This window comes from Plectropomus leopardus, chromosome 9 (genome assembly GCF_026936395.1).
Source record: "Plectropomus leopardus strain MGB_pleo_1.0 chromosome 9, ASM2693639v1, whole genome shotgun sequence".
NCBI lineage: Eukaryota > Metazoa > Chordata > Actinopteri > Perciformes > Serranidae > Plectropomus > Plectropomus leopardus.
This window is the reverse complement of record NC_142184.1, coordinates 37,435,305-37,452,314: the sequence shown is the minus strand read 5'-3', so window position 1 is coordinate 37,452,314 and position 17,010 is coordinate 37,435,305. Positions and strand designations below refer to the sequence as shown.

Sequence of the window (17,010 nt, the reverse complement as noted above, 5' to 3'; positions counted from 1 at the left end):
TTACTGAAGCTGCTGACACTTAGAATGAACAAGATAATTGCACTTGTCATTTTTAAGTTGCAACAACTATACTACACAAAATTAAGTAAATACAGCTACAGTTTAAGTAAATGTAAAAATTAGATACATATAAATTAAGGTGAATGGTTATGTCTATGTTTTTTAAGGCTGTTACATTCAATCATTTGTAAGTATCAAAAAGACCAAATTTGATGAAGAGGCCGAAAGCATTCGTAAATATTTCTCAAGTATTAATGTGACATTTTGGCTATAGGTATGTCTCTCAGACTGCCATTAAAAAATTGAGACACATTTATCATTTAGCATCTTATATGTCATGGACTGTTTTATTTATTTATTTTTTTCGCAGAGTGAATACATCTTTTTAGATTTTGTGTTTGTTTTGTGGAAGCTTGCCGGGACACGGTGTGATTGTGGGTCACTCTCCATCACAAAGCTGCTCTGCTCAAACACCAGCAGTTATACAATAACCTGCAGACTGCTGTCTGTGTTGTAGGCTTGTGTGTTAGTGCATTTGTCAGAATGTGCTGTTAATTAATCAGACTTTAGGCCCATAGCTCCCACTGTTTCCTGACCACAGCTTCGACAGGTGACTTTTTTTTTTTTCAAATGCTATCAAGTGTTCTCCTTTTCATGTTCTTCAAAAGATCAGCTGGTGTCTTTCTGTCATCCGGGCCTGGCATTTAATAATTTGAAGACTTAGCCTATTACAGCTGGTAATGAAACCGGTGTCAGTTGAATAGGCGTCTGTGTTGGAGAGGGGTGTAATAGCTGGAAGGCATGGTAAGAAATATATTTATCCCCTATCAGCCCTCACTCTCACAGTTCCAGGCACATGCATTCTGTTGAAGGGCTTTAAAGCAGATTAAATTGAGCCTTTTATTTCTTTTCACTTTCATCTCTCAGCGGCTCACTTCGTGGTGTGGTGCCCGCGGCGCAAATTCATGAGATTTTAAGGTTTCCTCTCGTGTTGTTTAGATTGTATTTTTAAATATTCATTTCATTTGCTTTTATGGGATTGTTTTTGGTGGCATGTTGGCAACATCTCAGGGAGAGCCAGAGTGTATTTCAGCAGCAGTATAGGCGGAATGAAAGAGGTGTGATTGTGGGCTACAGAGACAAACACTCAGAGGGTACTATTAACATTTCTTATCAGAGTGACTGTTTTCTTCATGCTATAGCGCTGATATATACAGCAGGAAGAAAACATTTTGCAGAATGGTCAACTTTACTTATGTGCAACTGCTGACACCACTAAACAAAAAGCTCACACATAAAAAAAAGGAAAATGAATTCTAATAGATTTATGATTCAATCTTCCTGAGGGAAGATCCCCCCAGACCCCCTGACACAGTTTGGGGCGTAGCCCGCAGTGTCCTCAAATTGTAGAAACCCCCCTGATCACATCTTGGAAAAGATACTCTTTGACAAAATATGACTAAATTTTGTTTTTATTATACTCAGTTATGATAGATGTTAATAGTTGGAAATTGTAGGAGGAAAAGCTAAAAAATAATGATCACATCAGTCTAATATAAATATGTATGATATTTAACTGAACACACTATTTTTTGTTGATATAGTGGGAAAATAAATGTCATTTCTTAGGGCAGGTGTAAAAGAAAGGCAAGGTAAGCTATGAGGCAGGATGTCTGTCTGTCCAACCTCTGATCAGCTTCCTGTATAGTTAAAGGCAGCATGTAATCAAGATGCTGTTTCCTAAAGGAAAACATAACCTACTATAGGGGGAAAACAGTCAATATTTAGAATCCAGAATAAGCCTGGTTGAAAGAAAAAAAAAGGTTGACAGCGAGGATTGAGAGAGCACTTCAAACAAATCCAGTGGAAGTGACGAGAGGCAGCTTTACACAGAGCACAGGCAGTGGGAAGTTCTATTGCAGCTATTAATATCACTTTTCCCCGGGCATCCACACTTACTCCACTCCATCTGCACTTTCTCCCAGCTATTTTGCGGGGTTGAAATTGAGGGAGACCCAAATGTTGGCTGGAGATAACACAATCATCACAGCCTCGGTCCTGGGCTGTGCATCAGTGTATTAAACTGGGATTAACCTCCCCTTTCTCCCCCGCTGCCTCACACCAAACATTCACATTTCTAAGAGACATATATTGATAAAAAGGACAAGGGGGCTGGAAGCCAATGTGCAACATAGAGGAGTGGTATCAACAGAAATAATAATGGTCATCATGACTATCCTGGTGAAATGCATTAATCTCCTATGATAACTGATTGATCATTGAAGCTATACATAGTACACTCCATTTACCATTTACCATCCACACAGTAACAGCTATTCTTCTCATCTCTCTTTTTCCCTATATAGTCTGCTTGAAATGTTAATGAGCTCCAAATTTGGTCACCTTCAATTACTAAATTAGCTAGTAATCTAGTTATTATTGATCATGCTGTTATGACTAAAACTGGAGAAGAGCAAATAATAATCCTGCAAGCTATACCACTTGAAAATGAATGCCTCCTCCACACACTCAAAAATATTTTTTTGTAATATTTAAATATGTAATTAGGATTATTACAAATATTGCTTTTTTCCTCTAACTTTTTTCCTTTTCCCTGGCATTGAAATTTTGGAATTCTGGATTTTTTTTTCTTAGCTTTTTAACAAATACTTTTACTAAATGTACTAATTTTTTGCAATTTGTGGAACATTTCTGGTCAAGTTGCGCATTGCCTTGGTGGTGTGTGGGGTCACAACCAATTTGCACAGGGTTAATACATGTGACAGGCCTCTGGAGGGAGTGCAAGAAAAGTGATGTCACTTCAGGTTTCAAAAGGTTCAGCATTTGTCATAATAAGTAATTAGACAGACATGTAGAGGACAACAGCAGCTTTTGGTAGTTTGACGATACATGACTGGAGAATAACAGAGCAATGTGACCCCCAGTACTGTGTTAACAGTAACAATAAGTATGGACTCAGAGAGGTTCATGTATGGAGACATGCTGTCTGTGGAGCCAGTGAGCTAATGAACTCTGAGGATGTGACTCCTGCAGCAGCAGCGGTGGTGGCATGCTGACCCGAGGCAGACCTGAGGACAGGATTCATACGCTATGTTTCCGACTTTTAGAGCAGAGCAAAGTGAGCGGCTTAGAGGCTTTTGATCTTCTGCTGCTTGTGCATATCAGAAACATTTGCAGTGACACTGCCACAATGAGAGTTCATCATATTAGCTGGAGCCAGTGCTGCTTTCAGGCTCGCCTGTCTATTCATTAAAGCCCATTTGCAGCCTGATACAGGACCTGTCTGGGCCTCTGTGCCCCCCAACACCAATGCTGTGTTCTTGCTCGAATATTATTTTATGCACTCGGACAGCGCCTTATGGACTAATAAGTTCAGATTTTCACATACTTAAAATGGTTATCAAGGTGATGTTGTTTTAACTACATTACAAACTCTTACTCTCCCTCAGCCAACACACCACACACACAGCGGATGGGACTCAGCCTAAATAATACAAGCTGCAACTGATGAGTTTAATCTATCATCACACCCCCTCCCGGCATTGGGAGATCCCACTCTGATCCCACTGGGGAAACTGGGTCACTGTGGCAGCAACAGGATAGAAGACATACACAGCAAATCAGAAAAATATAAATTTCACAAAGGCATGTCAACCCTACAGCATGTGAGGTAGAAGGCCTTATTTGGTAATATATTTAATAAACGCAATATTAGCATTACTTCAGCCAAAAAAAAAAAACAACAGCAAAAAAAAAAACTTGGCACAATTGATGCATAAATTAATGTTGCAATTAATGTAAAGATATATCCATATATATCGTCCGTGTCTCCATCCATCCATCCATTAATGAATAAGACACAATTCCAGTCAAATGGTAGATTTTAGGTTAAAGTAGAGTTCAGCTTCTTGAATATATCAAATAATCCAGTCCAAATATGTGAGTTTCATGAAAGAAACACATTCCACATATTAATCACACATAAAAATTTCACATCTTTAGATATTTCATATGAAATATAAGACATCACATGTAACAACCGGAATTTCAGTAATATTATCACATCAAAACAAGGTTTCAAATGTGAAATAAATTCATAATAAATGTTTATACTTTACGGACATGCAGTAAACATAGACATACATTAAAATCTATGTATCATGATTTTTAAAAAGGAAATTTGTAGAGATGTATCAGGTTTTGGCAAAAGAATGCAAAGTCACATGTCAAATAGTGAAGCTAATGTTATGAATCACATGAGACCAAAGTACATATGCAATAAAACAAAAACCACACTAATTCATATTGTTTTTAACAGCTAAATCTGGATCATTAAATGAATGATTAAACAGAATCACATTAAACATAATATCATGCAGAGATTATAATATGATTCTACTAAAAGCTGATTATGATGATACTGACTTAATACTCAGCTTGAACAGCACGCCATTTTCCAGAAATCTCATATACTACTACTATGACTACAACTACGACTAACTACGACTACCATTCTACTACTACAGCTACTACAGCTACTACTACTCATAATAATCATTGGCAGGTATCAAATGTAGAAGAAAATGCCTTCAACCCAACAACAATACTGTAACTAATATTCCTGTGACATTTAAGTAAACTACTGACAGCATCCTACCATTGTTTTACAGTATCAATACTGTAAGTTACTTTTACAATATATTTCTGCTAAATTTGTCACAGTATTCTACAGCAGAATATGAGGTTTACAGGGTAGTACTCCAGGGTACTTCAGGGTAGTACTAGGCTCCAAAAAGCATCAAGATTTAGAGTGTTTTACTGAAAAACAAAACAAAACAAAACAAAACAAAACAAAACAAAACAATCAAACAAACTAAAAACTGCCTGTACATTTCTATTAGAAGTTGGTTGTATTTGGCTGTGTATGAGAGCATCAACAATTTACTCAAATATGTCATTTGGCTGCCTTTACTCTTTCTAATCAAATAGACCAACCAATGACAACTTCACATGAATGGGAATTTGATATTATTTTGACATTTTAGAGATCAGTCAGTCCAGCAGTTGATAAATGCAACTAACAAACGTTAACATCATTGTTTTAATTAGAACCTAGAATGCAGCTAATTGTACGGCTTCTCCTCTTTTTTAACACCCATTAGCATTTTTGTGGGCGCTGACCTACTTGTTGATTTTCCTTTATATCTAGCAGCACTTTGGACTTCTCAGTGATGTCTTTGAGAAAACCAATATATATAAAGGGGAGCCGCTGAACTGGGAGGAGGCTTTGAAAAGGAGAATAGCAGCCCACTTCTTTGCCATGGAGTGTTCAGTAGCCATCCCTTAATCCTCCTTTCATTTTGCCGACAAATGCCAAGAATCTTGTCTGGCAACCCAATGGGAAGCTGATCAGCCAACAAAAGAGGAGCGGTGCACAAAGAGCAAATAGGCAAAACGGGGTTGAGGGCAGTCAGAGGCCTTGGGCATCCCATTAACAGCCCATTTGCAAAGGATACACACAAGACAATGACAAACAGAGAAATCACAAAACATAGCACAAACAATATGGCAACAACAAATTGATAAAATGTCAACACTTTGGTTGGTCTTTAACTGAGCCCCCGGAGAGCTGGGGAGCTCATGTACTGCAGCTGTGCAGCTCCACTCTCATGTTCAGTGTGTATCATGCAGGCAGACATTACTCATCAGTCGTTTTTTATTTAAAAAATGCAAGTATTTAGAAAAAAGTCAAGGGTCTCAGAGGTTGGCGTGATATGTTGTGCTTGATTGGTTTGTTAGCTGCCAGTGTGTCAGGATCTGGCAGGGAGACATCTGCTTTAATCCAACTCAGTTGGCTGTCCAGCAAAACATGGCCCAGGAGCCTAAGAGCCCGAGAGCCTGAAAGCCTGAGAGCCTGAGAGCGCGAGAGCCGCGGCACACACACACCATTGAGAAAGAGCTGCAGGATCAAACACAGCTGGCTTTTAAGACACAGCTCCCTGACTGAAGGATTCGGTCCAAATATGCTGCGCTGTTTTTTAAGACAATGTCTTTTACGTTTAGATGAATTTCAGAAATAAAAAAGAAAGTATTTTGTGATTTGGAAAAAAATTCCAGAAATAAACACTGTAAATCGTGATGCTGTTTGGAACCAATATTACACTGGAAACCTCATATTCTAGTGTTAAATACTGTAATATATTAGACAATAATATAATGTTGAAGTAATATGGTATTGATGCTGTAGTAGTAGGATGCTGGTAACTATATGCCATTCAGGAGAAATCTACACTGTAACAAATGACTGTAAAATGGTCAATTCTAACAGTGATGTACAGGTTTTTTTTAAAAAAACTGAAAAGACTGTAAATCTTGATTTTTGGAGCCAATATTATAATGGATACCTCATATTTTACTGTAAAATACTGTAACAAATACAATGGTCATTTACTGTTAAAGTTATTATTATTAAATCATGTTAGTAGAATTTTGAAAAAGACAGCTGGATATTGTATTTTCTTGGCTTGTCATTAGCTCCTTTTTTTTCCGATTTCATTTTGAAAAAGAATTGGCCAAATATAGAAGAGACGGAGTGATCAGTATATATTTAAAATGTAAGAATATTCATATTAGCAGAGAATGCAAAGGTGTGTTGCCTGGACTTATTTTAGCGATTGACTAAATGCATCTCAAAAATCCGGTTTGAAAATTTTATAGAGGGCTGTGTGTGCGGATCTATTAGGTGGCTTATTCATGGAATTCTCTATCAATCCATGGAGGAAATCACATTCACCAAATGCAACCATCCAATGTAATTGGCTAGAAAATGACCTTAAATATACAGAGATTACTGGGGCATAAAAGCCCGGCAATTTTTGGGGGGTAGAGTAAATGTTCACGCTACTGAAAGGTATGAAAGTGGATTAATGGCCATTTCTCTGTCACCGCATTAAAATAATTTGAGCCACATATTAAACACACACTGGTGATGGGAGCTGAGCATTATTCACACTGCATCCCTGTATGAGTCGATGAGGGAAACACTGTACACTGAGCTGATCTCTCACAGTGTTCTGCCTTTTTGTTTCTCAACACATCTAATGACAAAAATATTGATCGTATTGTGCTGTAATTTATGAAATCACTTGGAATTATGATAATGCATGATGGATTAGATTCTAACAGCAATGAGTTGATGTCAATATACAAATAGGTGACAAATTAAATTAAAAGCCAACATGCAGTGTGTTAGCCTCCAGAGCAGCTTCAGTGTTGCCACTCAGAGATTCTTCAGATGTGTGGAACGAAACATTTTCCCTCACCTTGTGTTTTGATGGTGGGGGTCTGGTGACTGAAGGCTGTAGCATATCATTCACATCATTTTCATACTCATTAACACAGCAAGCCCTCATCCCCTGGATGGGTGCAGTGTAACCCTTTGAAACCTGGAACAACATCAGTTTTTGTACAGCATTCTGATGCCTTTCACAATCATTTAAACCTTTAAAACCTGAGGAGATTGCTCTCATTTCTGTTGAAAACATGAAAAAATGCAATGGTCAATAAATTGGTAAAAGGTGACAAGAAAACAAGCTGATTTTTTTTTTAAAGAGAGAACATTTTTATCAATAAATTAGTAAAAGGTGACAAGAAAACAAGCTGATTTTTTTTTTTAAAGAGAGAACATTTTTAGGAAATAGAGAAAATAATAAAAACAGGGAAAATATCCAGAAAAGTACATAACTATGATTATTTGAGTATACATTTAAATGTATGTTACAGAATGTATGCATATTATTATATGTTTCTTTTAGCAGTTATTACAGATTTATTTTGTTTATTGTTTTGTTTTTGTTTTTTTACATTTCTTTTCTTGCCAATATCTTGTAACTTTTGACTCTTTTTATGTTGTTAACTTTTGGATCATTTTTTGTGAAGTTGCTTATTGCCTTCTTCCCAAGTTTTTGAAAGAAATCAAGCCAATAGCTAATTTGCTGAGGTTTCAAAGGGTAATATTGGTGCTTAGCTTTACTGAATGCAGATAATTTTGACCAAGGAAGTTATTAATGATGTAATCATAAGTAATGACATGAAGTCATTCATTTCACCCACCTAGTCTAATAAGCACACACTAAAGTGTTATTCAGTCTTTCAGAGATGAAAAACACAAAGTTAGGGAACTTGCCTCAGTGTTAGTATTTAGTAGACAGACCTCAGAGGCAACACCAAATGCAGACGGTCTAAATATAAAAAAAAAGGATCAGAGAGTTAAAGAGTCAAATTATTTATTTTTTAAATTTTCAGGATACAATGTGCTGAGAGTACTACAGACAGCTGGTTTCTTTAGAGGCTGTCATTATTGAATGATTGCTTTTCATTAGACCTTTATCCTGTCCACCTATGTGAGGTGTGGAAATACGTACCAAAAATGACTTACACCATGTCCTCCATAATAGACGTATGATATGATAAGACATATTATATAGCAGTACCAGTGTAACAAAAACCATAGTGGTGTCTTAGTTTGGTACGTTTTCATGTTGCCATATGTTTTTTATTGGATGTGCCATGTTTAATGCACATTTTTTATGTATGTCCTTATGGCATGTGTTATGGAAAAACCAATGGGAATTTCCATATAGTGGACAATATTTTGGGGCAATTCTTGGATTTTAGGAGGTTGCTAGGATTTTAGTATTTCAGAACATTTCTAGGATTTTAGGACATTTCTCTGATTTTTGAACATTTCTTGGATTTTGGGAAGTTTCTTGGATTAAGGACATTTCTAGGATTTTAGGACATTTCCAGGATGTTAGGACCTCTGTCAGGGGGTGTGGGGGATCCTTCACTTTTTCATAAACAAGCTCTATTTCGATGCAATTTTATGTACTCTGGCACCTTATGTATACTAAAAGTACAAAAACAATTCCCAGTTAGAATCATTTTATTTTGATTGTTAATTAGAAAATGGTTGGAGGCCATGATTTGGCCGTCAGGTCAGGAGTTTGGTATCACTCAGACTGTGTGATAAAGCTGAGAGTGCTGTTTTTACATGTGGTATGCAGTACATGAATATGATTGTTTCTGAGCTGTACTGTCTTGTGCAGCACATAAACACGGTCTTAAACCAACTTGCATGAATGAGATAACATTTCATAGACTCCAGATTGTACAGACTTCAGCAGCCTACTGACCAAAAAACATGAAAAGAGGTCATATCATTCCCTCTCTGGTGATGACTTTCCATCTGCTGCCTGTTAGAGATTCTAAGATTTCATTCATTACTTTTAAAGCATGTCAAGGCACCACGGTGTATCTCTGAATTACTGCGCCCTTTATAGCCCTCTTAAGGCAGTGTTAGACGTCGCGCATGTGTACACAATACACCCCGTATGTCTGCTTTCATGCATGGTCTGCTGATACATAAACAGTTGCTAACAAGAAAAATGGAGAGAAAAAAACTTGGACCAGGAGGCCTGTCTGTTATTTTGTGCCTGCATTTGCCACTGAAAGAGTTGATGAACTCCTCCAAGTTTATTAAAGAAAAGGAAAACAATATGAACCAAAGGCTTGTGGCAAAGCAGCTGACAGTTTATAAAGTGGCGGCCATTGTGGCCTGAAGGCAGATGCATGAATACCTCTGAATAGACTCCCTCAAAGTGACACGATTGAGCTAGACAACAGCAAAACGCTGAAAGGAAAGCTTCTCCTCTGCGCTGCTGAGCTGATCGGCATTTCTAATGTTCCTGCTTTGAATGAATGTACATCTGCAGTGGGAGGGTTTGCTGGTCCACTCACTGCACATTTTTACTGCTGTTTGGGTGGAAGGAAAAACCTTGTGCTTCCCACAGCTACTCCAAGCAGCAGGTGTCTTTATAAAATCGGGGAAATAAGATAACAAAAAAGACAAAATACTTTCACATGTAGTTGATGCTCTGAACTGAGTGGAGCATAATGTTTCCCAGTGCTGAAATGGCTTCAATTGATTTGATGAAAAGAAGAACAAATTTCATCCCACAGTCCAAGGACATCAGGTTAGGTTAGTTGGTGACTCCACATTTTCTGACGGTGTGAATGTGAATGGTTGTTTGTCTCAGTCAGTAAGTTTCCATGCACAGTTAAGTGGGGCTACAGTTAAAGTTCCATCAGGCTTGATTAGGAGAATCCATTTATAAATGGAAATATGTCTCACTGTGCCATGGTAGGTGGAGATATGCAACCTTTCAGTGAGCTGCTATTGGACCTTCACCCGGGTGACCTATTACGTCACATACCAAACAAGTAGCAAGTGCCAAATAGGTTGCATGTCCAACAGTAAAAACATGGATAACTTTTCAGTGCTGTACATTTTGTAGGTACTCATAGAAAACAAAAGAAGACAATACCAACTAAAGCGTTAATTTTTCTTCCGTTCTTCTTCTTTTGTTTATTGTTTGACTTCTGAGTCAGAGCCTGGTGCAGGGACTATGGAGCATGTGCAGGACGCCTAGGCCAGTTCAGGTATGACTGTGGTGTGTAAATTAGATTTCAGTTAACATGTTAACATGTATTTTAAAAGTCAAGTTTTAGTTGGAGTAACACAAAAATTCAACATTATCTAGATGTTCTGTATGCATGCGCCCTTTGGTGGTCTGACAGCCTTTCCAGGGTGTAACCCCACCTCCCAATGTCCAGCCCCATGTCAACATAACAAATTAACTCTTAGAAAGGTTTTGATATAATGTTCTTGCAGTCGAAAATTTGCAGTTGAAATATACATAAAATGTATCAGATCTTAATTTGTTGAAAGGTGTGAAAATACTGTAGATTATTTAACCATACCTGAAAGTGAAAGACTGAAATAAGCCCAGAGCACTGAAAGGCGTTTAATTGTCAGTTTAAAGGTTAGTGTAAAGTTACATTAACGTCAATGGCTGTTGGTCTTTCTAGGACTGCATGAACTCTAATCAGTATCAGTTTGGCCTGATCTCTACATTCCAGGCTGCTTTGTATTTAATGTTGTGATATAAACAGCACACTTAACTAAAAAGGGAATCTTGGTCTGTTTGGTTAAGGCCAATGCTGTAAATTCATTCAATAAAAACATTCAGTTCTTTTATAGCCCATATAAAACATACAGTACATTAACACATTATCATCTGAAGTGGTAACAAATGGCCGCTTTGCAGTGGACTCCCACGTCTACATATTCCACTCTAGGTATCCTTCTGCATCTGCTCTCTCAGCCCGTTCTCATTCTGAACTTGTTAAATATGATGTTCTGCATCATCCCATCATGTGCATTTGTTGACATCATAGTAGCAGCATCCCAGAGTGTAAACAGCTGATGGAGAAGGATACGTAAAACTTCATAAGTAGATGCAGAAGGTCACTGACAAAGTAGCACCATGTGATGAGTTGAGAGAACGTGTTGGCTCTTTATGTTTTGGGATGCTGGACACAAGCACATGGTGGGATTACACTGCATGTGGTTATGTTTTGGCTACAACAGCACATGGCAACCAATGCCTGGACCTCAACAAACACACAGGCTAGCATGGATGGTTAGGAAGGAGGCACATGGTAAGGTGTACAAAAAAAATCACATTCAGACAGGAATCGAAAACTGGACTCTCGCATGAAAGTCGAGGATTTGTTGGACCCATCCACTGCCTCTCTCGCCTACCCTTAAGGGGGTGGGCAGAGGGGCATATCCATAAAGAATATGTCTCTGAATGTTGAAATGGATGCAATTAATTGGCAGAATGTGCTGGAATATTTCTTGGCCGGGAGTAGTAACTTCCTGAGCAAAAAACAACTTTCAGAGTTTTTAGTTAATTTATCAGATTCTCAACATATCTTTGCAAATGTGCAGTGAAATCCTTTGTTGCCTCGTCAAGTACCACTCTGGATCAAATATAGATAACAAAATATTAATATTGATGTAGTACCAGGAAGTGATGTTCCTTGAAAACATGCTCTCCACGGTGCAGGTATAGAGCTTAAGGTGTCTGTGGGGAACATTTTCTGCAGCTGTTAGAGGTGAAAAATCTGCTGCTGTGCCTTTTTGATGAGGATGTGTAGAAGGAAAGACCATGTCAGGTCCTTGATGATGTAGACTCTGAGGAACTTGAAGGGATTCACCCTTTCCACTATGGTCCCATCATCCTGAGGGGGGTGTAGTTCCTCTCCAGCTTCTTCCCAAAGTCCACCATCAGATGCTTAGTTTTGCTAACATTTAGTTATGGTCCTGACACCACAGTGTTTTGTTCTGCACCTCCTACTCTTCCTGGTGGGGGCCATTGTGTTTAATCATCATTTTCACATAGTTCTTTCCTGTTGTCCAGATGTGTCAGGGCTTTATGCAGGATGGAGGATCTGTTGGATTGGTGGGCAAACTGAAGAGGGTCAAGGGTGCTGGGTGCAGATGTAGTTCTTTACTAACCACTTGAATCACCTCAGAACTACAGAGGGATATGGTGGATTTTAAAACAGACCGCTCATAAACACTGGTGCTATCTGGTCAGCACAGGCCGGTAGTGTGCATCTGGGATGTCACCTGGCTCCTTTGCTTTCCAGGATTTATCCGCTGTATTGCCTCTTAGCCTCCTTCACCAATGTCCGCAGGTCATGGAAGGTTTTAACCGTGAGTGTAGGCATGGTGTTGTCTGTCTGTTAACACTGATGCTGGTCCAATGCTTGTCCCAGTCCACAGTGTTTTGTGCAGTGTGGCTCCTCATTGGTCAGACCAGTGTATTCTCTGGGACCATGAGTTTGCTCTGTTAGATTTGATAGCAATCTAAATTTTTCATCTTGTCAGATATCAAAAACATATGCAAAGGGATAGTTTAGCCTGGCGGTGGATGTCCTCATGACAATCTGCTTGTTAGATTTTGGCATTTCTTCTTCAATATTTGTTGGTTTTGTGCTAGAAAGGTCAGGAAGTCACCAGGACATTGGACACTTATATCCATATCTCTTGGTATAGTGGAGGTAGAGATAACTGTTGTTGATAGAAAGCTGTGAAAAATTTTCTGCTGTTGGATCAACAGGTCCAAGGTCTCGGGGTTACAGCAAATCGTCTGTTTTGCCCCATCAAAGCCTTTTGTATATTGAAGAGTCAAACAACATCAGGATACAGAGTTTGTTTTATTCAATTGAAAAAGGTTTGTCAGCCTGATCCAGACTGAGCCCACTTTTAATACTAAAATCCTTGATTTTGCTCCAACAGTGGTTGTTGCTGTAAATATTTTCTTTTTTAAAGGTTTCAGGTTGCAGTTCATGGGGCGGCTGTGGCTCAGAGGTAGAGTGGGTCGGCCTCTAATCGTAGGGTTAGCATCAATCCCCAGCTCCTCCGGGCAACATGTTGAAGTATCCTTGGGGAAGATACTGAACCCCAAATTGCTCCTGATGCTGCGTCATCAGAGTGTGAGTGTGTGTGAATGATAACTGAATAGCAGGTGGCATCTTGTACATTAGGCTCAGCCACCAGTGTGTGAATGTTTGTATGAATGGGTGAATGTGACATGTAGTGTTAAAGTGTACTGTACTGCTTTGTGTGGTTAATAAGTCTAGAATTTAAGGATTTACCATTTAAAATAGTAATGGCTGCATCTGAAGCCTAATGAGTGGTTACCTTGAGAGCTGCAAATCCCCTTGGCCCAAAAACCATCTGTGGCCTGTGCCACATATGGCCATAAAAGCTCCCATTTTCCGCTCTTTAGCTCCTTTATCTTGTAATATTTCTCACTGCCTCATTTGTGCTTTTTTTGCTCTCATACACAAAGACAATAAACATGTCATCTGAGTGTTGCAAATCAAAAATTTGCTCCCTCCGTACACCAACTGTGAGAGTGATGGCTGGTGCTGAGTGCGGCCATTTTGGGGCAGCCAGCTGTGAGAGGGAGCGTTTGGCTTTAAACAGCAAGGTTTGTTTTATACTGGAAACCACTGTGTTGTTTAAGTATCCACCCACACTTCAGTCCACCAGTCACACTCACTACAAGATAAAAAATACTAACATACCTTAGATATGGGTATTAGTCAAATTTGTCAATTAACTCACATGTATTTTGTATGAGTGCTCGTCAAAGACTAAACTGGCCTTTTTTATACATTATAGTTTTAACAAGTCGCTTTCCTCTACATACCATCATTGCTGGCCCAAAGATAATCACCAATGTTTGGGAGAACTTGCCTCAAAGTGCTTACTTTGCTTAAAGCAGCCTAACCACTTTAGTAAATAAACACAACAATCATGTTCTCACCCCAAGTTGTCACATTACTTACCGTTTTGCAGTGGACTTTTGTGTGTACATATTACGCTAAAGGTATCCCTCTGCATCTGCTCTTTATGGTCTGGGATGCCGCTACTGTAATGTCAACACAAGCACGTGGGATGACGCTGCATGTGGTTATGTTTACACAACAGCACATGGCAACAGCAGGATGCCAACAAACACATGCTGGAATGGAGGGTTAGGTTTAGGCAAAAGAGGAACATGGTAAGGTGTTTAAAAAAGCATTACATTCAGATAGGAAGTGAACCCTAGACTCCTGCATGAAAGTCCAGGGTTTGTTGGATCCATCCGCCATCCTTCCTGCCTGCCCAAGAGCTTGTGCTCCTTATATTACGTCGTTACTGGCAGCATTCCAACCTGATGCCACCTGCACGTTTCATGAAGATGTGACAGGTGCCTTTTGGCTTTGCAGACTTATGCCAAAGGCACTGTCAAAGTGGCGCTATTTTACGAGTTTGGAATGAGAACAGGCTGAGATTGGAGTGAATCATAACGCAATTTAGATATTAGATGCGGTGGGGTCCCTCCTGCTAATAACCAATAATGTGGCTTTATCCTTGATATGATCTATATGTCCTTAAAGTTTAAAAAATGCAAGCTAATACTTGACTATAATAATGATAATATTAATTATTATTATTATTACAATAATAATAATACATTCTTATAACAATATATTTTTACATCTAATGTGTATGTTTTCAAGTATTGAATATAAGCTGTAACAAATCATTGCTGCTAGTGAATAACAAATGAAAATGGTGAAATTGCTGATCTGTGGTGCTTCTTGGTGTTACAACTAACCAATCACAACACTGTATGAAACTAAATGTGTCTACTTTTAAAAGTGCAGGGTGTTTGAGCAGCTAATTTCTGCATGCTCGGGTAGATTTTACTGTCAATTAGAATTATTTGACAAGCACCAGGAATCTACAAATAGCTCAGATATTTTGACTCAGGTAATTTCCAGTGGTTTATGAGAACACATCATCCACAGTGCATTACACATATATGAGCAGCTGGAGAAGGCTAGAGCTGGCTCTGATTGGCATGATAAGTGACATCAGCAGAGCGACAGCTTTTTTCCTCTTGGAGTGATGAGTAGCTGATGAAAAGCTCACCTATCCCTCCATCTCTTACAAACCTATGCATTTCAAAGCGTCTGAACCAGAATCTGTGAAGAGAGTCAACAAGCACAAATCACTTCATTTTCTTTGCGCTGCTCTGATTGTTAATGTACTTTCTGCCAAAATAAGATTATTCTATTGCTTTAAAAACTTTCTGCAATTGCTTTCTTTAAGCCTGCAGCTGTCCACTGAGGGCTTTGCTGTGTCGAGTATATCTTAAGAGTGCCTCTTATTATTATATTTGCTCCCAGCTCTAATCTTTATCAGTATTTATATTGACAGTCGGCAATTTTTGTTTATGGCTATATTTTATCTACTAAATAAAGACACATGCATGCCAGTGCCTGGGGAGGAAAGAAGATAAAGACTTTGCATTAATAGCAGTTTGCTAAGACATAATGCCCTGATAAAGCCAGCATCTTTGTGTGGGCTGGATTGAGTTCAGTGCCAGTTCTATGTAGCATCTACTAAAAGCACACAACTCGCCTGTAACAGCCCCTACAGCTTTCTGTAAGAGACCGTCATTTAGTGGCTGCACTTGAGCATTTTTTATAGTGAAACAAAAAAAGTTGGGATTTTTCCATTCATTTTTTTTTGTCAGCACAGAGTGTGCAGACTTTCTAAATCTTTTGGCAAATATTTTACTCACTGTAAAACTGCCTACGTTGCATACACACTCCACTCCTGCTGCTTACTATACACTTTTGCTGCATTTGTTGTTACTAAATACCATTGTGTTGGCGCTGTATTGGAACAAAGGAAGAAACAATGCTGAACTGCGTGAATGGGAGCGTGTGCAGAGGCAGAGGCAGCATTGCTGCGCTGGTCTCGGCTTCAGCTCAGTTTTGCTCACTTGGGCTTGAATATGAGGCCTTTGTTAACAGAGCAGCTCCTGGTGCCAACTGGCAGATTTTATTTTACTTTCTTTTGTGTTCTTTGAATGAATTTAAAAAACTTTGGCTTTGGCCTCAATTAGTCGAATGTTTAGACCTTCAATTCAAGGCTCTCTTTTGTTAGTATAGGCATAAAAATCTGCAAGTCAAATAAAAAATGCCATTGCAGCGACATAACATAGACCTAACAAACAAATACTGATTGAATAAAAAATTTCAGGAGCAACTGAAAGCTATAAAATCTACATTTTGTAGAGTTTTACCAGAAAATGTTGTTAAATCTCCCTTTCATACAGAAATATTCTTAAATGGGAGATGGGCATGCATTGCCATTGAATTGATGCTAATAAACACATGAAGGTTTGGAGAAATGCATGACCACAGCAGGTGAAATTATACAAATCATACTGACAGATGATACAAAACTACTTTCATTCTTTCATTTTCAAACTCTGTATTTTAACATTGCTTATATATATATATATATATATATATATATATATATATATATATATATATATATATATATATATGGGTCGTGTTCCAATAAGCTCCTCCACCGATGTGTTCCATGTCATGCCTCGGCACCATTTGACCTCTTTAACTCTTCAATATGCAGGCGGCACTTTGCTTGGCTGCTCAGCTTTAGTGAGTCAGTCTGGAAGTGTTTACTGAAGGCCTGCAGTGTGC

General features: G+C 38.6%; 1 protein-coding gene across 2 annotated transcripts in view; it reads left to right on the top strand.

Annotated features, from left to right (window-relative positions):
• LOC121946660 (paired box protein Pax-7-like) overlaps positions 1 to 17,010 on the top strand; it is an 81,253-nt gene that overhangs the window by 3,494 nt on the left and 60,749 nt on the right. The window lies entirely within an intron of this gene.